This window comes from Lolium perenne, chromosome 6 (assembly GCF_019359855.2).
Source record: "Lolium perenne isolate Kyuss_39 chromosome 6, Kyuss_2.0, whole genome shotgun sequence".
NCBI classification, from domain to species: Eukaryota; Viridiplantae; Streptophyta; class Magnoliopsida; order Poales; family Poaceae; genus Lolium; species Lolium perenne.
The window spans coordinates 96,498,984-96,503,295 of NC_067249.2; the positions used below are offsets into that span (position 1 = coordinate 96,498,984).

At 42.4% G+C, this 4,312-nt stretch overlaps 1 long non-coding RNA gene across 5 annotated transcripts; it reads left to right on the forward strand.

Annotated features, from left to right (window-relative positions):
- Positions 1 to 1,223: 1,223 nt before the first annotated feature.
- LOC127344972 (uncharacterized) lies at positions 1,224 to 3,416 on the forward strand. 5 transcript variants are annotated; one of them, XR_007878370.1, is made up of 3 exons: positions 1,224 to 2,313; positions 2,395 to 2,905; positions 2,980 to 3,416. It is a non-coding gene; the product is annotated as an uncharacterized lncRNA (long non-coding RNA). The 5 variants fall into 5 exon arrangements; XR_007878369.1 differs by having other exon boundaries at positions 3,026 to 3,416; XR_007878371.1 differs by having other exon boundaries at positions 1,224 to 2,069; positions 2,252 to 2,313; positions 2,395 to 3,416.
- Positions 3,417 to 4,312: the final 896 nt, after the last annotated feature.

The window sequence follows — 4,312 nt, forward strand, 5'->3', positions numbered from 1 at the left end:
ATCTCATCTGCAAAAACGTAACGGCGCGTCGTTAGCACAAACATGTTCCCCCAAGATTAAACAAGAACTTGCAGGCAAGCAATAGAAAAGCGACATTAGAAGAGTTTAGATCATGCACGGCACCGGTGAAGCAGATCCGGTTCATGCACAGCGGTGTCGGTGAGCAAGATCCGATGCGGTGGACGACGGATCCGGCGAAGCGGCTCCGGTGGGGTGGACGATACCGCAGCTGAAGCGACTGCGGTAGACTGCTGGATGAGTATATGGTTTCGAAGTTCGGCGGGGATGATCCGGTCCGGTTGATGAATGCGTCGATGAAGCGGCTCCGGCAGGCAGCCGGATGACGAGGATCGCGAGGCCTCGGGTAGGACAGGAAAGTCCGGCGGGGATGTTCCGGTGCGGTGGTCGTGGAGGTGGGAGAGAGAGCGACTTGGGAAGTTCCGGTGGGTGTGGTCTCAGAGGAGAGACTGAGGGAAATGAATTTTTTTAAGGTTAGTTTCCGGGGCTAGGGCGGTGGTGATCGAAAAAAAATGACGGGTAGACCCCCCACCAACCGACTTATACATGGACATTGTTGTCATCTTTACGAGGGTAGAATGGGAAGTTAGAAGCGTGTGGAATATTTGTATTTTTCGAGCGGGAAGTTTTGCTGCTGGAATGAGATTTCGAATTTGGCTACAGTCCAAGTAATACAAAAATATGAGACCGTACTAGTACGGCCAAGTGTCACATCAAGTCATCATCACGTTGAAAATCGGTTACCATAATCATAATCATGATGTATCTTGAAAATCAATTTTAAAAAGCCCTTCCGAAATATTTCGGAATTGGTAGGAGATTTTACAGCTTGATTGAGAATTGATTTTGAATAAGTCTATGGTCTAAGTAATTTTTTTTCTTCGAAAAGGGGATATGACCCCAGCCTCTGCATCGTGGTGATGCACACGGCCTTTATTAATAATCCAGTCGCAACAAAAGTATGTTGTACACATGGTCTAACTAATATACTCGTGATTGTAATATAGAGATGACAAATCAGGTAAGCACAGTGCTTAAGTAGCGCAAAACATAGAAGAAAATTCAGGAAACTGTAACAAATAATGTACGTATTTACTGTAGCAATCACTGTATATTTTTACTGTACAAAAAATAGTATAAATATTAAAAAAAGATAGTCATAATTTTGATTGTTACTAATTATTGTAAATGCATATGGCTTACATATCTCCACTAATATAAAAAGAGCCAGAGCTTTTGGATCTAGACCATCCAATCGTCTAATCCAATGGTTAAGATTAGCAGTAAAACATTGTTAGACGCCCACTGTCCCACGCTCAGCCTAAACACACTTTTTCCCGAGAGGCAAACACCTCGCGCACGTCGCGCTACCCAGCGCACGCTAGAAAACCGCTCAACCTTAGGAAAATGGAAACCTCCAAATCACCGCATCCAGACACCCGCCGCCGCCGGCCTGCCTGATGGATCCGCCCGCGAACATGCCGCCGCCGCTGCTGCCCTGTCAGCATGCCGCCAGACAGCCTGACGGCTCCGCTCGTGAAGACGATGACACCGCCGCCGCCTGCACGCTGCACTGACACCACTCTGCGACCATGCCGCGAACCGCGAGGAGATGCGAACCCCGCTTCTGTCCGACCACCACAACAATGAGACCTCCTGCTTATCATACCACCTGTACCGCGGCTATATTCTCCAATTCCGGATGCATCCACATGCCCGAGCTCCTCCACGCCGCCACCTCGCATCGACGGGGAATGTGATGACAGGGCAGGGCCAATCCCGCCATGGTGAGCATCTTTCAGTAATTTAGATCGGGATCCAAAACTAGAATGTTCCCAAGTTTTTTGTGGGGCTTTATCCTTGGAAATTATCTACTCGAACATGAATGAGGTTCTTTTGCTTGTTTCTGGTGTGGCTAAACAGGAAATGCGAAGAAGGAACGTTGATTCGGTTTCTTGCAGTATTCTGAAAACTGAGCACAGCTATACAATCCAGAGCGGAGAGATCATACGGAACTAATTTCATTCATCATATTTGGACGCTGGTGATAGGTGAACCTGTGATATATGTAGTAACGCTGTACTAATTTCACTCTTTTGTATCTATCATTCTTTTGTTTTTACATTTTAAAACTCTCTTAAAAAAATATTTTGCTGCATGTACTATCATTTCTGAACATCTCCAGGTATGTGATGGAGACCCTTTTGGTAACGTTTAGACACTTCTGCTACAGGCATGGTCTGCTCAGGTTTTCAAAACTTTGACGAACTTGATCAGTACTGTACAACTGAAAAGGTGAGATAAACTCTGGAATCCAAATGCTTTGAAGCCAACTTATTATATGTTGGACCTTACAAAAAAAAATTATGTTTCTAGGCATGCAATCCATTGACCCTGATGCTAAATATATTCTCGAAGCATTGAGATGGGTTGGTGACCTGGTGTAAGAACAATTGTTGTATCCTGCTTTGACAACCGCCTTCGGCCACTTCTATAGGCCCTGTAATGATCACTGGTTTGACACAATCGTATCTTCTAAGGTGCAGCAATGGAGCTTCAGCCCGGCATGCCCGGACTCCTCCCAAGATCCTTCATTGAGGTTGCAGCAGATATTAACAAATTAATCAATAGTTCTCATGCACAAACAGCCATTAACCAAGAGCTTTTGTAGTTTGCTTACTTGGGTTTCCGTTTCAGATGATCTGGTTTTGCTAAGCCTATTAGTTGAACATTGACTATAGCTATTGGCCTTTATTATGTCATACTTTCTTCTTCTTCATCATATCAATACTGATGCATTTTGTCACTCTCCATATCCAGGAGCTGTGACACAGTTTGGTGATGTCGGCTCATAGATTTCCTTCAATTTCTCTTCCAGCTTCCCATGGTATGACAGCCCCCTAATAAAAGAAGTTACAGAACGATGTCATCCATTTACTGCAGTTTGATTTATTCGTGCAGATATGAACTACTTATTCTGAAATCATGTATGTCGTCCTGTGCCCAGGAGCAGGATTTGAGTAGATGTGAAAGATGGAGTTGGCCAACAAAACCACTCTCTGCAGCCTGATTTTCATTTGGTCTGCTGCCGAGTTACAAAATTTTCTTTTTTAGCTTTGTTTTGAATCTTTTCCAGGATTCCCTTGCTCATCTTCCTAGCATCCAAAGCAATTTGTAATATTGTGTTGCTCATGTTCTGCCTCAAGTAATGGCAATTAACTTCAGGAAAGATATGTGTTATGTAGCCTTTATTTCTGTAATTGCATATTGACATGCTGCCTTCCATTTATGTCCGCATTTTCTCAAGGTTTATTGTCCAAGCTCATGTGAGTGTTACTGCATGGTGTTGGGCCATAACAGAACAAATGAGGTACACCCCGTTTATTACTTGGGAAACACTACTTCCTTCTCTTAGATTCTGCTGCTTCGGGTATTTGTGAGAAACATGGTGTTTTGCTCAATAAGATTCTATTAAGTAGAATGGTAGTCATAGTTCGTTATCCGGTGTTGCTTTTGAAGCTCTTAAAATTTCTGAATGAAATGTTTGGCTGCAACAGATCTCACAATGGTTCAACTGAATAGTAGTGTAAGCAAGTGTTTTGCATATTTGATACTTTAATGCCTCTTGTAGGATTTTGTTTTGTGTTCACTTTTCCTGATATGAAAACCATCATCTTGTGGTGTAGGCCTGATTTATGCAGTAGTTCAGCTCGGTCTAGCAGCGCATAATTTTTAGTTGATGTATACATATTAGCATAGGCTATACATCTGTATATTACACTGGGAAACATTTCAGCTACGCGGCTAGAAAGGGTTAACATTTTTTAAAGATGGGTTTATGTCCAGATCAGTGGCACATCTAATGTCAAGACTAAAGACATAGTAGCTTTTACCAGTTGCTACTGTATTCGTTTATGATGAATCATGAAAGGTAAGTAGGTCCGGTATATATCATATTTTGTGTTCATATCTGTTCAAAGTGTTATGTACGTTTGGCTCTTGGTTTCTTCAGTGACAAGTTAAAATTTACTCTTCCAGATTATTTGAAAAGAAATTACATTTTCAATGACGTGCTAGCTAAATATAATGTCCTAATATTTAGTCAATTGAACTTGGGATAGCTTTCCATCTCCCCCCTTTCACAATCTTGGTTTAGTTAGTTGATGATTTATCAGATTGATTTCGAGCAGATAATATATGTACGAACTGATTTATTGGTGGCTTGCAGGATACCAACATTATCAGCATTGTAGCCGTTTATGACATCAACCACTCATCAGTGTATATATTTCTG